General features: G+C 44.1%; 1 long non-coding RNA gene across 1 annotated transcript; it reads right to left on the bottom strand.

Annotated features, from left to right (window-relative positions):
- Positions 1 to 3,349: 3,349 nt before the first annotated feature.
- On the bottom strand, positions 3,350 to 14,707 carry LOC116970474. The gene is made up of 3 exons (XR_004411153.1): positions 14,662 to 14,707; positions 10,607 to 10,699; positions 3,350 to 3,424 (listed from the first exon to the last, which is right to left on the bottom strand). It is a non-coding gene; the product is annotated as an uncharacterized LOC116970474 (long non-coding RNA).
- Positions 14,708 to 19,559: the final 4,852 nt, after the last annotated feature.

Genomic DNA, 19,559 nt, shown 5'->3' with positions numbered 1-19,559 from the left:
GAGCCTGCACCGCCATTCAATATGATCATGGCTGATCATCCAACTCAGTATCCCGTACCTGCCTTCTCTCCATACCCTCTGATCCCCTTAGCCACAAGGGCCACATCTAACTCCCTCTTAAATATAGCCAATGAACTGGCCTCGACTACCCTCTGTGGCAGGGAGTTCCAGAGATTCACCACTCTCTGTGTGAAAAAAGTTCTTCTCATCTCGGTTTTAAAGGATTTCCCCCTTATCCTTAAGCTGTGACCCCTTGTCCTGGACTTCCCTAACATCGGGAGCAAGCTTCCTGCATCTAGCCTGTCCAACCCCTTAAGAATTTTGTAAGTTTCTATAAGATCCCCTCTCAATCGCCTAAATTCTAGAGAGTATAAACCAAGTCTATCCAGTCTTTCTTCATAAGACAGTCCTGACATCCCAGGAATCAGTCTGGTGAACCTTCTCTGCACTCCCTCTATGGCAATAATGTCCTTCCTCAGATTTGGAGACCAAAACTGTACGCAATACTCCAGGTGTGGTCTCACCAAGACCCTGTACAACTGCAGTAGAACCTCCCTGCTCCTATACTCAAATCCTTTTGCTATGAAAGCTAACATACCATTCGCTTTCTTCACTGCCTGCTGCACCTGCATGCCCACTTTCAATGACTGGTGTACCATGACACCCAGGTCTCGCTGCATCTCCCCTTTTCCTAGTCGGCCACCATTTAGATAATAGTCTGCTTTCCTGTTTTTGCCACCAAAATGGATAACCTCACATTTATCCACATTATACTGTATCTGCCAAACATTTGCCCACTCACCCAGCCTATCCAAGTCACCTTGTATGAATATTGACTTCTCTAACTTCAAGTACTGTAACTCTTGCTTTCCCTCTCTCTCCATCCCTTACATATTCACAGTTCTCCGACCAGTCTGACTGTCCTTGATTACATTTTATTTGTTTGTTTTGTTGTTACTTTCTCCTCGCTAACAATGATCTATTCCAGTGCTTCTTAAACTAGTTCAGTATCATTCACTCTTGAGTCTTTATCACAACATTTCTTTCACCCACTAAATATTCTTATGTTTTTTGGTAATTTTCGTCTTATTCTCCCTTGTAGAATGCAGCTGTACGTCTTTTAACTGGCACACGTAAACATGAGCACATTTCGCACATTTTAGCCTCACTCCACTGGTTGCCTATTCAGTTTAGGATCAATTTTAAAGTTCTTTTATTTGCTTTTAAATCCCTAAATGGTCTTGCCCCGCCCTACCTATCTGAGCTTCTACACCCTTGTACACCCGTCCGCTCTCTCAGGTCAGATAATCAGCTGCTCCTGAGAGGGCCTAAAACTAAGCGGAAGCTCAGAGGGGACCGTGCCTTTGCTGTGTCGGCACCCAAATTATGGAACGATCTGCCTCTCCACATTAAACAGGCCTCTTCTCTGTCTGTTTTTAAATCTCTTCTTAAAACCCATCTCTTCTCCGTGGCCTTTGATACCCAGTAAGATGTCGACTTTATTTGCTTGATTTAGTTTCTTATTTTGATTGCTTTATTGCATGGTTATTATTTTTACTCATGTTTTATGTCTTTTGATTTATTGTTGTATTTCATATGTGATTTATGCGCCTTATGTGAGCTGTTATGTTATGTTCTGTTATGTTGTCTGTTTATGATGTCTTGTTTATTCTTCTGTACAGCACTTTGGTCAACATTGGTTGTCTTAAAGTGCTTAACAAATAAAGTTGGATTGGATTGGATTGTATATAAATAGCTGAATAAATTAAGTCATTCACCCCTCTAGTTTAATTCATCGCGAACCAATTTCATTCACCCTTGGGTGAACCATTCACCAGTTTAACAAGCACTGATCTATTGTACAATTTCATTGATCTCATTCCTCTTTGTCCGTTTTCACACCTTACACTTCCTTATCTCTGTAGCTTCCACTCCCCTGACTCAGTCTGAAGAAGGGTCTCGATACGAAACGTCGCCCTTTCTTTCTATCCTGAGATGCTGCCTGTCCCGCTGAGTTACTACAGCATTTTGTGTCTATCTTGTGCTTAACTTGTATGGTCCTTTTTGTTCAATACTGTAAGATCAGCAGCATCTACAGCTGAAGTTTAATAGTCTAATGTTGCCGTACCTTGAGCCAGTATCTCTTTCAATAATCTGTTCAGTTTCGGTTGTGTTTGACGTATTTCCGCAAGGAATTGCCACATCACCCTTCGTGCCCCAGAACCCTTCTCCATCACCAGATTCAGGAGCAGTTTGGAGGCGGCCGCTTGGTTTCCCTTCTCTGCGAGTTCAGTCACACTCTGTAATGAACAATGGTGAACATATTGAGGAGCGGAGGAAGGCAAGCAGCAAGCGGGAGAAAAGGGCCAACTCCGAGACAGGACACTGAGCGGCAATGTCACCATGCAATCATTAGGCTGACAATGACCCACCCTGGACACCGACTGACCCAGCACAGTCTGACTACCACAGGGTCAGTGTTGAGCTTCCCCAGGGAACTACAGGAAGAGCACACGTCACTACTGGGCCCAATGAGGGATCTGGTGTCAGCTGGGGAACCGGTAGCGAGGAGAAGCCAGTGACCACAGGACATGTGCGCAGGGAGAGAGTTGGGGGTGAAGCAGCAGTGAGGCAGTGAAATATGTATGAAGTGGAACAATCACATGGGGAATGTTATGGTTAGGTTGGGTTTGTATTTTTGGTGTCATACAGTTTGGGATCATGCATAAGGTCCGTGATCACGTCATTAATTATCTCCGCGGCTGCCTTCCTGGTATGTGTTGTTAATAATTATTCAATAATGTTAACCTTTCCACCGCTGTAATTATGAAACTGTGAAATACTCCTAAGGAAAAGGCAACTACAACACGAGGCTTGATGTAATGTGTCCAAACGCCGGGAATCACTGGGACTACACAGCCCCTTGTCAGGGCCTTTGGACCAAGTATATGAAACATCATGGAAGACAAGCTTAATACAATCTGCGCTCGCAATACCATGAGGTATCATATCACCAGATGTCACGTAGCCCAAATGTGGCTAAACATGGGAATTCAGGACAATTGGTGACTTCTGTTGGTGCTGTGATCATGTGTTGGTCAAATACAGGCTCAGTGTTGCTGCATCTCCAGACTGCTTTGTGGTGTTTGATCCACATGTGCCCCTGATATTTCATTCTCCAGCCGTCCCTTTACATTGGTTCTCTCAGTCTGTGTTAAATTTAGAAACAACACACAATATGCATCTCTTCCACTGACATGACACTCTCGCCCAGTGAAGTGATCCGTACCCGTTAGCATCAAGCCAAGTCCATCCACAACCTCTTTAATCGCCTGCTCCAGTTGACCCCGGTAGAATCTCGTCAACTGTAAGAGCTGGCGATCGTCACAGTTTGACAGGAAAGTGGAGATTGCGGAGTTTATATCTGTGAACACAGGAAGGGAAGGAAAACATCATCTGAGAAATCGTTCACCATTGGCCCTCAGTTCACACTTCCATGAGTACATTAGAAAGAAACTGTAGTTTTAACATCACGTATTCACAGTGAAAGGTTCCCGCTCCCACACCATTCATCACACCTGAAAATGCTCTCTAGCTGGGTCACGAGAAATAGATAGAAGGATAGTCTCATCATCACCACTGTGCAATAGCCCAGGAAACTAGAATTAAATCGTCACCAGGCCTTCCAATCTGATATCGAAAATACATGTCTTTCTGAATCCTTCACAATTTAATAGATTTAACATCTGTTTTCCTCAGTGACTGTTGCAGGTGTTTTCACATTGGGGCCTGGCTCGGGCAAAAAAGGCACTTCCTGTTCCCTGAACAGTCAGTCTACGTGGCAAGGTGTCTACGTGGCAAGATGTCATCCTTGGGATTGTATAACATTTCAGACGGAGTATTTTTTGTCAAATTCCTCAAGCTGAATAGCCTTTTTACAGCTAAGTTTTAGGTGATTTGTTACACCAAAACAGACAGGAATTCGGGGTTTTTGAACGGACTTTGAAAAAAAAAAGAGAATGATACGATGGCAGCGTCCACAGGTTACATTGTAAACATTGGCACTTTTGTCAAGATTAGAGAGTCGTTCAGCTCCTATAAGGAGAGAGCAAACATGTTTTACATGGCAAACAATATAATGGAGATTAGTGGTGAAGGAGAGATAGTGTGGCGGGACCGTCATATGCTGAGAGAATGGAGCAGCTGGGCTTGTACACTCTGGAATTTAGAAGGAAGAGAATGGATCTCATTGAAACATAGAAAAAAGGTGCAGGAGTAGGTCATTCGGCCCTTCGAGCCTCCACCGCCATTCAATATGATCATGACTGATCATCCAACTCAGTATCCCGTACCTGCCTTCTCTCCATACCCCCTGATCCCTTTAGCCACAAGGGCCACATCTGAAACATATCAGACTGTTAAGGGCCTGGACACGCTAGAGGTTGGAAACATGTTCCCAATGTTGAGGGAGTCCAGAACCAGTGGCCACACACAGTTTAAGAATAAGGAGTAAGCCATTTAGAGCGGAGACGAGGAAACACCTTTTCGCACAGAGAGTGGTGAATCTGTGCAATTCTCTGCAGGCAGGTTCTCTGGATGCTTTCAAGAGAGTGCAAGATAGGGCTCTTAAAAATAGTGGAGTCAGGGGATATGGGGAGAAGGCAGGAACGGGGTACTGATTGTGGATGATCAGCCATGATCACATTGAATGGCAGTGCTGGCTGGAAGGGCCGAATGGCCTCTACTCCTGCACCTATTGTCTATTGTCCTTTTATTGAATTTCTTCAACAACATAATGGTTGAACACCAACTCAAAACGGACGCTAGGGTGAGTGAGTGGGTGTAGGGAAGGGTAGTGGGATATATCTCCGCTTCTTTCACTCCTTCGTTAGTTCGGGGGGTTTCTCTTTTCTTTTTCGTGTCTTTTTCGAAATTCTTGCTTTTCTATTTATTTTCTTCTTTCTTTCCCTTTTTTCTTTTTTCCCTATTTAGTTATTAGTTTATAAAATGTTAAAATTGAAGCAGTACAAAAATTGTATAATTTTACTTCGGAGTCAAGTGAGTGACTACGTGAAGAACCCCGCCAGGACGCACGCGTGCCATATCGCTACACGCATTGCAACGAGTCACAGCAGGGGGAACGACGTTCCTCCTAGCGGCAAAAATTGAAAGCCGGGAACAGCAGGTGAGGAGACTCTGCGTTCCAGAATTTGAAAGTCGGGAACAGCAGGTAAGGAGACTCTGCGTTCCTTCCACTTACCTTACAGGTGGAGACATGGACCAGATCCACGAAGGCTGCGGAAAAGCTGGCGGGGGAGAACCGCGGAGTTGCGGGCAGCCGGCAGTAGCAGCCAACGGCACGCCAATCTCCCGTAATGGGAACAGCTGTGCCCGACTTCGCTTCCGCACCGGCCACGGCGTAGCGAAGCAACAAACTAACAGAGTCGTTGACTCCGATGAGTCTGACTCTGAATAGCCGCGAGCGGCCAGTGCCCGTGCGTATTGGGGCCGGTTGGAGCAGCTTTATGGGGCTTTTTCACGGGGCGAGTTGACGCAAGATGTCACCAGAGTGAAGAGGTCGTGGTCCAGCACGAGTCTCGCACGATATAACGGGTGTAGATAAAGAGTTCCCACGGTACTCGGCATTTCTGTTATTTGTGCGAGTGACTTGTCCGTTTCCCGAGCTTTCGTGTTAAATCTTGAATGAACATCGTGAACTACACGTGACACAAATGATGTAACTTTTTTTTCACACACTATATATATCCTCCCTTGGTTGAATTGGCTCATTTGGAGACATATTTTACTGTGTATGTGGGGGACAGATGGACTGAGCACAGTACCTCGGTCTTACTGTTTGTGGGAGAGGGGGAGAAAGAGACGTACACTCACAGAGGCAGAGTCTCTCAGCCTGTGTAAGATGGAGGGAGAGAGAGAGAGAGGCACACACAAGGTGGATGTGAAATCTCACCTGCCTGTTTCAGTGACAGACACCCGCCGCCAGTAAATGAAGACACCCCCATCTGTCTCCCCCTCCTCTCCCTCGACTCCCCCACCTTTCCCTCCCAACTCCAGTCCCGTCCCGACCCCCTGGGGAACTGAATAGAGCAACAATATAGATATAGAAACTGAAACAATATAGAAACTGAATAGCGCAACATGGCAAAAACATCTCTGACACGCTTTACCCCCTTTCTTTGCGATTTTCTGGGAGCCATCTCTGCAAGTGTTCCTGTTAAAAAGATTATCCAACAATGACATTTAGGTGGGACATCCTCGAAGGACAGTGCCCGTGCGCATTGGAGCCGGTTGGAGCGGCTGGGAGCGGGGAACAAAGCAGCGGCGACGGCCAGTGCCCGTGAGCATTGGAGCCGGTTGGAGCGGCTGCAGGAGGACAGCTTCAAGCAGCCGCGACGGCCAGTGCCCGTGAGCATTGGAGCCGGTTGGAGCGGCTGCAGGAACTGGAGCAGGAGCGGCCTCAGGAGTAGCGGCTTCAGGAGCAGCCGCGATGGCCAGTGACCATGTGCATTGGAGCCGGTTGGGTGCCCGAGAGCATCGGAGCCAGCTGGAGCGGCTGTTGGAACAGGTAAGTGGCAGGCTCCGGGAGATGGAGATTAGTCACAGGGGGCAGCTAGTAAGTCCTACAGCAGTACCTCTTGTAGGGCTGCACATTGTTTCTCCCTCATCAGAGGGGAGTATAGGGGGTCAATTCTGGGCTGAACCTGAAGAAGGGTGCAGAACATACCCCTAGTGCGCATGGGGTGCAAGAAACCTATTGGAAGACACTTACCATCAGGGAACTGCAAAACACTGAACGTTCCCAGTATTAACCAGTGTATTTGAAAACATGGCAGGGCCAGGGACTTGAAACAACAGAAAGTTCTGAAAGTCCTAACTGCGGGAATTACGTGTTTCGCCCGCACAATAAACAAAAAAGACATGACACAAGATCACCAGGATGCACTGGCTTTATTTTGCAACTACCAATACGAGTAAACAGCATTAGGAAGAAGTGCCATCCAACCGGCTTTAGACCCTAATTGCAGGCCTATGCAAACCTGGAACCTCCAAACCACCACTATTACTATTTGGAGGCAACTTATCAAAACAGGTAAAATAACTTGACAAAGAGGGAAAACCCTGGGGCTCATTAAAGCAACGTCTAAAAACTACTTCCTGGCGAATGCGCTAACCCTCAACACCGACTCAACTACAGATCCAGACACCGGCACCTCAACGTCCACGGAGGATGTCGAAAAACAAACCTACCAATAGTAACCATGGAGGTAGGTGGATCTGGTTCGTTACGAGGTTGGTGGGAGATCACAATTCTATCTGGATGCATAGAAAATTAACTACCGACACTTATATTTTCAGAAGTATAGGGTTATACCATAGAATGTATACAAAACATAATCCTCCAGTTCAGCGTGTACCGAACCGAATGTTCGTGCTTACAGGCAAAGAGAAAATCAAAAGCGCATGCTGAACTACAGTGGCCATATAAAAAAGGAGTAATGGAGGATATCCAACACGAATCACAGGAATTCGTGTCCAAAATCTTTATCATAAAATAGATGGTGGTTGCCGCATCATCATAGATTTGACTCATTTGAAAACCTTCGTACTTTATATTCATTACTAGATGGGAACCTTTGTTACTGCTAAGCAATTGATTCCTAGGTTACTACATGGCAAGCATCGTATTAAAAATGCTTACTATACAGTACCCATTAGAGGTGACCACAGATGTTATTTAACAAAATGGATCATCTGCGGTTCACCCTTAACACAGTTCACATGTCAGTGACGTTGCCGAAAGAAAAGGTTATAGCCTTTATGGAGGCTTGCAGCAAAACAAAACCATCCATCAGACTGGTAGCAAGAATAATTGGCATTATAGTGGCTGCGTTTCCAGCCACACAAATCGGACCTTTACATTATCAAAAATTACAGAGGGCAAACATTCGTGCACTCAAAAATTATGGGGGTTATTCTACAGACCAATGAATCTACCAACAGAGGCCACAATGGAACTAAAATGGTGGAAACATAACATTAGACATTGTTCCGATCCAAACATTATCAGCTACCCGTCTATGGAACTACATACTGATGCCAGTGCACTTGGATGGGATGCTACCAATTCCATCTCCAGCTGTGGGGGAGATGGAATGCACAGGAGGCATCATTATTACAAACACTGGGCATAAACTACCTGGGAATGTTAAGTGCATTCCATGGCTTTATTGTTCTGGGTTATATCACCAGCATGTTAGACTACAAATTGACAACACCACCGTGGTAGCGTATGTCAACCATATGGGTGGAAACATATCGACATCATGTGACAATCTGGCCAACACAATTTGGCAATAGTGTATCCAGAGAGAGATATTTGGATATCAGCTACCTACTTACCAGGTAAACTGAATTTAGTGGCAGACAACAGGTCACGCTAATTCTATGAAAACACGGAATGGATGTTGGATAAAAAATGTATTGTTGAAATTACAGCACGGTATGGAACACCAGATATCGACCTATTCGCATCCATGCTCTCACCAGTTGTCGAATTATGTTCATGGGAACCAGAACCTGGGGCAGTGGCTACAGATGCATTTTCGCTGCATTGGGGGATTATTTATTTATGCATTCCCTCCTTCTGCCTCATCAGTCGGGTATTTAGGAATATACAGTAGATTCCGCGTCCAGTATTTTGATAGTACCTGATTGGCCTACTCAACCATGGGTCCCGGTGATACACGACATGGTTTTAGAACCATGCATCACCATCCATCATAGACCTAATTTACTGGTTCTTCCCGCAACAAGGGGTAGTTACCCATGTCATAATTATATAAACCTATTAATTTATAGAGTTGAAAGCACCTCTACTACACCTGGGACTGACGGACCGAACAGTGGATATTATTTCAGCGGCCCACAGACAGTCCACCAAAAAACAGTACTTGGTGTCTTCAAGAAATGGGAAGGACTGTCACAACAATAAACATCACCCACAGATCTATGAACATCCCGTCTGTTCTGGAATTCCTGGCAAGCCTCCATTACGATGAGAGGCTCAGTCATAGTGCCATCAACTGCGCCAGAAGTGCTCTGTCAACATACCTGTGGCAAGGAACAGAGCGGCATTCTGTTGGGACACATCCTGGTAACCAAACTCACGAGGGGCATTTTAATGTTAATCCCCCAAGAACCAGGTACTCCCAAATATGGGATGTGAGCATTGTACTGACCATGTAAAGAAACTGGTCTCCAGCTACAGCTCTGTCCCTACAGAAACTGACTATGAAAACAGTCATGCTGATGGCCTTGGTCACGGCACAAAGGGTCCAGTCACTACAGAAACTAAGGCTGGACAACATGATTATTTCATCTGGAAATTTAACTTTGCACATCAATGAAATAGTCAAACAGAACAGACAGGGGTCAGCAGGTCTAAAAACAGAATTCAGGGCCTACCCAACAGATGGTTGTCTCTGTATTGTAACACACTTACTATTATATATGGAGTAAACTAAGATCATCAGAGGGAAAGAAATGTCACTTTAATCAGCTACAAACAGCCACTCAAAACAGTGACAGTCCAGACCATCTCTAGATGGCTAAAACAGGTCCTAATAAAGGCTGGAGTAGACACTAGCATTTTTAAATCTCACTCCAACAGGGCTGCAGCTACATCGGCAGCTAAGAATTTGGACGTTCCTATGGACTAAATCCTCAAGACAGCAGGATGGTCAACGGAGGAAACTTTCCAACGACTTTATAACAAACCAGTCATTGAACCTGGAACATTTACAGAAACAAATTTAAGTTCTGTAATATAATTTACCCCATAAATAGGGGCAATAATTGGTGTTAATATTTTTACTATTGGGTTTCAATATCGTATTGATGTCTAATGATGTTAACTCTATTCTCCCCATAATCAAGGCAGATGTGATACATGGACTCGTTTCCACGGCATGAAATCACAGAGCTTTAAAATCTTCACGTAGTCACTCACGTGACTCCGAAGTAAAATAGTAAGATTAAACGAGAACTTACCAGTTTGAAGTTTGATCGTTATTTTATGAGGAGCAAAGTTGAGGGAATACGTGCCCCCCGCTCCCACCCTTGATCATATACTCAACTGGTATCGCTTCTCTAATCTTACTATGTTTAGTCATTACAGTTATCTGTGATTTCACACCGCTGCTTTGAAGAATGACACGCATGCGTCCTGGCGGGGTTCTTCACGTATTCCCTCAACGTTACGCCTCATAATATAACGATCAAACTTCAAACTGGTAAGTTCTCGTCTAATCTTACTATTGTTATGTCGATTAATTTCTCCTTGTACATTTGCTTCTAATAAAATAATATTTAAAAAAAACCTTTGGCGGCAACTCAAATCATTTGTATCCAAAAGGAGTGCTGATTTATCAGACATTTCCTGGATCTGTGACTTTGCTGTCCCTGTAGATGTCAACTCTCTGTGCTCAGCCCCTTCCCTATTCACACTTCTGTGTGAACCGCATTTCTTGCATCAGGTGTACATGCAATGTCAGGGCAACATCTATATTTCACTGGGCTCACAAACCTTTTTGTTCCTTTGTTGTACAGGCAACTGAATCACCTCCCCTGTCACCACCTTCAGCCATGATGTCGACAGATGTTCCCAAATTCTGTAGCTCTGAATACACAATATTAATAGAACCATCAGGTGACAATTGAATGTGAAGGAAGACATTGCCTTGTTAAACAAAAAAACAGCATTACAGTGCAGCGGAGATGTGGAAAATATCCCATCCTAACAAGGTATACCCCTGCAAATGAACAGAAACTAAAAGCAGTAGACCACCTTGCTCTTCATGGCTGTATTTGTGTAAATTTCATACTTCCACTCATATACTCAATAGTCCCAACTCGTTAGGTCTCTTTTCATTATTCAAATATGTACAAAATGCAATCTATATTGCAAATGCGAAATGCTGAAAGTATCCTTTCCTCTTACAATCATTCTGCTGCAACTTATCCTGGAATCACAGTCCCCGCTGTGACCAGAAGGGTAATACACATGTGCAACTCTCCGTACAGGAGGCTCAGAAAGGCCTTTACTCTGGCAATTGAGGACGTAGCTCACAAAAAATAACTGAAAACGGAAATAACCAGCTATGCTGTGCCTGCTTTTAAGAGGGGCTGCATTGTAAACCATGGGAAGTGTAGAACAGTGAACCTAACGGCTGTGGTATACAAATTACTGGAGGATATTGAGGGGAACGATATATCTATATTGTGATGGGCAGGGCCGTTTATGGATAGTTAGCATAGTTTTATGTGTCGGAGATCATATCTCACAAATGTGATTACATTTTCTGAGTAACTTAAAAGATTGATGGCACAAGTCATAGATTTAACTTATATGGACTTCAGTGTATTTGGTAATGTTCCACATGATAGGCTGCTTTGGAAGGTTTTATCACAAGTGATCCAGGGAGAGCTAACTGACTGGATAGAGAATTGACCGTGAAAGGAAGCAGAGGGTGAGGGTGGAAGTTTGTTTTACAGACTGCAGGCCTGTGACTAGTGGTGTTCCCCAGGGATCATTGCTGGCCCCATTGCTGTTTGTGGATTATATCAAATATGTGGATGAGAACACAAGGCATGATTATCAAATGTTGCAAAGGGATCTTCATCTGTTGGGCTGAGGAATGTTGTATTGAGTTTAATACAGATAAGCTCAAGGTGTTGCATTCTGGGAAGACAAAGCAGGATAGGACCCCAGTGAATGACAGGCCTCATCATTCACAATATTGAGTGTAGAAGTCGGGACGTTATGTAACAGGTGTACAAGACTTCGGCCAAGTCACATTTAGAGTAGTGTGTTCCGTTCTGGACACCCTGTTAGAAACATAGAAACATAGAAAATAGGTGCAGTAGTAGAGGCCATTCGGCCCTTCGAGCCTGCACCGCCATTCAATATGATCATGGCTGATCACCCAACTCAGTATCCTGTACCTGCCTTCTCTCCATATTTCCTGATCCCTTTAGCCACAAGGGCCACATCTAACTCCCTCTTAAATATAGCCAATTAACTGGCCTCAACTACCTTCTGTGGTAGAGAATTCCACATTCACCACCCTCTGTGTGAAAAATGTTTTTCTCATCTCGGTCCAAAAGGATTTCCCCTTTATCCTTAAACTGTGACCCCTTGTCCTGGACTTCCCCAACATCGGGAACAATCTCCCTGCATCTAGCCTGTCCAACTCCTTAAGAATTTTGTAAGTTTCTATAAGATCCCCCCTCAATCTTCTAAATTCTAGCGAGTACAAGCCAAGTCTATCCAGTCTTTCTTCATATGAAAGTCCTGACATCTCAGGAATCAGTCTGGTGAACCTTCTCTGTACTCCCTCTATGGCAAGAATGTCTTTCCTCAGATTTGGAGACCAAAACTGTACACAATACTCCAGGTGTGGTCTCATCAATACCATGTACAACTGCAGTAGAACCTCCCTGCTCCTATACTCAAATCCTTTTGCTATGAATGCTAATATACCATTCGCTTTCTTCACTGCCTGCTGCACCTGCATGCCTACTTTCAATGACTGGTGTACCATGACACCCAGGTCTCGTTGCATCACCCCCTTTCCTAATTGGCCACCATTTAGATAATAGTCTACTTTTCTATTTTTGCCACCAAAGTGGATAATCTCACATTTATCCACATTATACTGCATCTGCCATGCATTTGCCCACTCACCCAGCCTATCCAAGTCACCTTGCAGCCTCCTCACAGCTAACACTGCCCCCCAGCTTCATGTCATCCACAAACTTGGAGATGTTGCATTCAATTCCCTCGTCCAAATCATTAATATATATTGTAAATAGCTCGGGTCCCAGCACTGAGCCTTGCGGTACCCCACTGGTCACTGCCTGCCATTGTGAAAAGGACCCGTTTACTCCTACTCTTTGCTTCCTGTTTGCTAGCCAGTTCTCTATCCACATCAATACTGAACCCCCAATACCGTGTGCTTTAAGTTTGTATACTAATCTCTTATGTGGGACCTCGTCGAAAGTCTTCTGAAAGTCCAGATATAACACATCCACTGGTTCTCCCTTATCCACTCTACCAGTTACATCCTCGAAAAATCCTATAAGATTCGTCAGACATGATTTAAATTTTGTAAATCCATGCTGACTTTGTCCAATGAATACACCACTTTCCAAACGTGCTGCTATCCCATCTTTAATAACTGACTAGCAGTTTCCCCACTATCGATGTTAGCAGTTTCCCCACTACCGATGTTAGACTAACTGGTCTGTAATTCACCGTTTTCTCTCTCCCTCCCTTTTTAAACAGTAGGGTTACATTAGCTACCCTCCAATCCTCAGGAACTACTCCAGAATCTAAAGAGTTTTGAAAAATTATCACTAATCCTGTTATAGGAAAGATGTTACCAAACTGGAAAGGGTGTGGAGAAGACTTAAGAGCATGTAAGAGCAAGTTGCCAGGACTCGTGGGCCGGAATTACATAGAGAGGTTGAGCGTGCAAGCATTTTATTCTTTGGAGCGCAGGAGGACGAGGGATAATCTTATTGAGGTAGATAAGTTTGTGATGGGCGTGGATAGTGTCCTACACCCAGAGGAGGAGAATGAAGAACCAGAGAACATAGACTTAAGGTTAGAGGAGAAAGACTTAGGAATCTGGCAGAGACCATTTTAACACAGAGCGTGTTGGACATATGGATCGAGCTACTAGAGGAGGTAGTTGAGGCAGGAGCTACCACAACATGTAAAAAATATTTGCATAGGTGCTCGGATCAGGAAGGTTTAGAAGGGTAAAGACCAGATGCAGGCAGGTGGGACCAGTACAGTTAGGGCATATTGGGCCAAAGAGCCTGTTTCCTTGCTGTACGAGTCTATGACTTCATGATTTGGTTAATGAAGCCAAACCTGGAGATGATACATAGAACATAGAATAGTGCAGCACGGGAACTGGCCATTCGATGCCCCATATCATACCAATTTGATCTAAACTCATCTACCTGCTCATGGACTGGCTCACTCTGTTCCCTGACTGTGCCAGACATGTGTCAGTCTAAATAGTGTTTCCACCACCTCCTCAGACACGACCTTCCAGGAACTGACCAAAGTCTGCGTAAAAAACTGCCTAGTCCAGCCTGTCCGCTTTAAACATTCCTCTCTCCAGTCAGAGACATCCCCACCCTGGGAACAAGACTGACATATATGCCCCTTATATTCTATACTTCTATTAGGCCTCCACTCAGCCTTCATTACTCAGATAAAACTATCCAGTCTTGGTCTGCCTTAACTCAGACTATATTTCCAACTGATGTGTATTCTAGTGGATCATTTGACAGCTTTCCTCATGATCCACAATTCTGCAAATAGCTCTGTTGTTTTTGAACTTACTAACTCGACCACGTATGTTTTTGTCCAAATCATGGACATGTTGCAGAGGTTCCAGAACTGATCCTTGCAGAATACTATTGGTCACAAACATAGTCAGTATAACACTACTCCACCACTATTCCTCACTCCTGTTTCCCTCGCTCTAACCCCTTTGTTTTTTCTCTACCCTGTCCCTAGTCTTCACCATTCTGTAGTATTCACTCCCCTCCCATTTCACTCACCTGCTCCTTGGATGAGACTCGATGATTCCTTGTTTGATGAATCTCGTCATGATGGATTTCGCTACTTTGATCAGTTCCAGGGCCGTGCCCCACGTCTCCTATTCCTTGCCCTCTGGACTGACATTGGTCCCTTTCCTCTTCGGCGGGTTCACATTCCATTGACGTTTTGTTCTTAATCCCACTTTGTTTTTCTGTCGTTGTTCCTGTGTTCTGACCACATTTCTTTGATGAGGTGCCTGGCCAAAGTCTTTCAAGGAACTTGTCCGCTTGATTTAATTTCCCACCTGAATAAAACATTAATTACAGATTGCAGAGAAATTTCAAATTGAGAAAACCACAGGTTGGGAATATCTGGCAGCAATCTGAGCTGACATTCTGGGGCAAGTGGAAGTTAATGGTTGTTTTAGCAACAGAGCAGGAAAACAGGCCCTTCGGCCCAACCTAATCAAAATGTGCCATGTAACCTAGTCCCATCAATCCAAGGTTTGACCATAATCTCTCTAATCCATTCTGTCCAAATGGCTTTTGGGGGAAAGATTTAGTAGGAATCTGAAGGGGTAGATTTTTCACAAAGGGTGGTGGGTGTATGAACAAGCTTCCAGAGGTAGATAAGGCAGGGATTATCCTATATACTGGGTATCATGACTGATGTTAAGGGTTTGATGTGCACAGTATGACTTTAAACTAAAAACTATGTTCTAATAAGACCAATAATCAAGTTGAAGGTAAAGATGGAAGATTGCTGAAAAATTCTGAATGCGGATATATAATTCTGGCTACTTTTTGTATTTTGAAATATATTAAGCCTTCATGGCAACTGTCTTGATGTCTATTAGTAATTACCTTGTTATATACTCAGAACAATCAGGGGCCGGTATGAGATGGCCATTTGGCTTTATTTTGTTTGCCATAAATTATGGCATTTGCCTTTAAATGTTGTCTGCCTATAATTATGTGGGAGGGATATATTACGTAGTCGAAGGCGTGTTTGCGGCTGGGATTCTTGCGCAGAAGCTGTTAGCTATTTAGTTTAGTTCGGAAGAAGCATGGCGCGAAAAAATATCTTTCAACCATGCGGAGCCATACCAAGTTTGTCTAAGGTTAAAATGTACGAGTCAAAGAAGAAGGTTGGAAGAATATATTACTATTTTGCATCAACAATAAAGAAACTATTAATCAAGACTGTGTTATGAAGATTTATCTTTCGAGAGGCTTTGAATGTCTCGTGAAGAGCTCCCATGCATAAACGACACTATTTCCTCACCATTTGTTTTCTCATAGTGGCTAGAGGAAGCAATTTCTTGAACGATATAATCATTTGCCACTATAGCCGGGCCCCACCTTTATCCTCGGCGATCTCCCCTGGGACCCCTTTGTTCTCGATGGACCTCTGTCCGGTCCCATCTTTGTTCTCACTTCTCCTGTAGTCCTCCAATCGGGAATGGGTCAAACTTCCAAGTTCAAGTCTATGTTCACATTTATTATCACATGCCCCAATTAAGATACAGTGATATTCGTGTCACCATACAGCCATACAAGTAAAGAGATCACAGTACACAATAGAATGGAACATAAACATCCACCAGAGTGGAATCAGCATTCTTCACTGTGATGGAAGTCAATACAGTTCCGTCATCTTCCTCCTCGATCACCCGTGGTCGGGGCCTTGAACCCTCTGCAGTCCGCGCTACAGATGTTCGGGCCCTCTCGTCGGAATGGATCGGATCACGCTCCGCGGCTTGGAGTTCCCGATTGGGCCGCTTCTTACCGGAGACCGCGGCTTCACAATGTTCGATTCCACAGGCCCCGCGGTCGGAGCTACAGAACTGGTGATCCACAGCAAAGGATCCCAGGCCCCACGATGTTAAAGTCCGTGTCGCGCCCGCCGCTAGAAGCTCTGCAGACCTGCTCCACGATGTTAAACTCAACAAGCCCCGCGGTCCGAGGTCCAACCCGGCGATCCCCGGCAAAGCATGCCATCATCCGCGCCGCGATGGTTAGTCCACCGCGCCTGCTGTTTGAATATCTGGGTCCGTCTCTGGTCAGGAGAGGCCGCAACAATCCAGTTATTAGGCTGCGAGGAGGGGCGAAGATGCGACAAGGAAAAAAATCGCATCTCCATGGAGGTAAGTGAATGGAAACGGTTTCTCCATATTCAACACACCCACCATCCACATCAAAACACACAGAGAAACATTAAAACATACAGTTAGACACACTAAAAATAACAAAAAGTCAAAAACCACACGAACTGCTGGCGAGGCTGCCACTCAGGCGCCACCCGGTGGAATCCATCTTGGACATTTCAACTGAGCTGGGAGGCCAACAAGTTTTAGACAGACCGAAGAGCACCACACTGGAGATGAACAAAGAATAATGACTCCTGCACATCAGTGATTAATGTTCTAGCCTGCCCAACCTCTTTCTACAGCTCATGCCCCCAGGTACTGGGAACATCCACGTAAATCTTTGCACAACCTTCCATCTTATGCTATCTTTACTGAAATAGGGTGACTAAACTGAACAGAATACAAGTGCGGCCAATGTCCTGTGCAACTGCAACATATTTTCACTTTTATGCTGACAGTGACAGTGATATATTGCTCTGCGTCTACCCCAAATCAGGCTCCCTGTCAGCTCCAAACTGCTTTTAACACTGTGCAACGTAACCTGTGTGATTTAAAACTTGTTTTAAATGCTGACAAGACAAAGCTCATGCTGTTCACTAAAGCTAAATCAAAGCCCTCGGACCTCCCTCCTATCACCACTTTGCAGGGCTCTTTGATTGAATCTGTGTCTCAATATAAATATCTGGTAATTATAATTGACGATTCTCTCTCTTTTAAACCTCATATCCAGCAACTTGTGAAAAAACTAAAGATAAAATTAGGTTTTTACTTTAGAAACAAATCTTGTTTTTCTTTTGAAGACAAAAAAAAGACTTGTTGCTGCAACGTTTATGTCTGTGTTGGACTATGGTGATGTTTTATATATGAATGCATCTTCAAAATGCCTACAGTCTTTGGACACGGTCTACCACGGAGCACTGAGATGTGTTACTAATTTTAAAACCCTCACGCACCACTGCACTTTGTATGCTCAAGTTGGATGGTTTGCCCTGTCCACCCGCAGACTCTATCATTGGCATATCCTTATTTATAAGACTATCCTCGGTGTTCTTCCTTCATACCTGCAGAAGTATGTAATTCGAAAAAGCACAGGAAATTATCAGCTCCGCTCTGAGGACGTGTTCTTACTAACTGTATCTAAAGTCCGTACTGAACTGGGGAAAAGGGCATTAAGTAGTTAGATTAAACGAGAATTTACCAGTTTGAAGTTTGATCTGTATTTTATGAGGAGTTACGATGAGGGATTACGTGAAGAACCCCGCCACGGCGCATGCGTGTCATTCTTCAAAGCAGCTGTGTGAAATCACAGATAACTGTAATGACTAAACATAGTAAGATTAGAGAAGAGATACCAGTTAATTATATGATCAAGGGTGGGAGCGGAGGGCACGTAATCCCTCATCGTAACTCCTCATAAAATACAGATCAAACTTCAAACTGGTAAATTCTCGTTTAATCTTACTATTTTACTTCGGAGTCACGTGAGTGACTACGTGAAGATTTTAAAGCTCTGTGATTTTATGCCGTGGAAACGAGTCCATGCATCACGTCTGCCTTGACTGTAGAAGGAATTGTGTTAACATAATTTGGACATGAATTCGACATTGAAATCATAAAATTTATTAACACAAATTTATAACCCCTTTTTATGGGTTTAAATTAATTTACAGAACTTAAAATTGTTTCTGCAAACGTTCCAGGTTTCATTACTGGTTTATTATAGAATAATTGGAATGTTTTCCCCCCCAGACCATCCTGCTGCCTTGAGGATTTGGTCCATTGGTACATCCAATTGTATCGCTGCCGATGTAGCTGCAGCCCTGGTGGAATGAGATTTTAAAATATTAGTATCCACCCCAGCCTGTGTTAGCACCTGTTTCAGACATCTTGAGATGGTCTGGACCGTCACTCTTAGTGTGGTTGCTGGTGGCTGACCAAAATGTGCCTTTTCATTGCCTCTTAGGATTTTCGTTTTCTCCATGTGCAACGACAGATGTCTTACTATACACAGACGGTCATCTATTGGGTATGACCTAATTGTTGTATATTGAGGCCTGCTGATCCCTTTCTGTTCTGCTTACTAACTCATAAATATGAAACGTAATATGGTCTGTTGAGGAAGTCATGTTGTCCAGTCTAGTTTTTGCAGTGACTGTATCCTCTGAGCCATTAGCATGACTGTTTTAATGTCAGTCTGTGTAGGGACAGAACTGTTACTGGAGACCAATTCATGGGCATATTCAGGATAATTCTTACATCCCATATTTGGGAGTATCTGGTTCTTGGGGGATAGTATTAAAAATTCCCCTCATAAGTTTTGTACCAGTGGGTGAGTCCCAACAGTGTAATGCTCAGTCCCCTGCCATAGGTAAGTCGATAGGGCACTTCTGGTGCAGTTGATGGCACTGTAACTGAGCCCCTCATCATAGTGGAGGCCTGCCAGATATTCCAGAACAGACGGGATGTTCATGTCTCTGTAGGTGATGTTGTTTTTTGGCAGTGCATTGCCCACTCCCTGATATAGACCAGATACTGTTTTTTGGTTGACTGTCTTAGGTCCGCCGAGATCATGTTCACTGTTCGGTCCGTCAGTCCCAGTTGTAGTAGAGGTGTTTTTATAACTCTACAAATTAATAAGTTCAATGTTTATGGCATGGGTGGCTGTCCCTTGTTACTGGATGTAGCAATAAATCTGGTCTATGAGGGATGGTGATACGTGGTTCTAATACCATGTTTGATACCACTGGGAACCATGGTTGTGCAGGCCAA

The sequence above is a fragment of the Amblyraja radiata genome, unplaced genomic scaffold (assembly GCF_010909765.2).
Source record: "Amblyraja radiata isolate CabotCenter1 unplaced genomic scaffold, sAmbRad1.1.pri scaffold_928_ctg1, whole genome shotgun sequence".
NCBI lineage: Eukaryota > Metazoa > Chordata > Chondrichthyes > Rajiformes > Rajidae > Amblyraja > Amblyraja radiata.
Note: the sequence above shows the minus strand (reverse complement) of the source record. Positions and strands in the feature narration are given on the sequence as shown.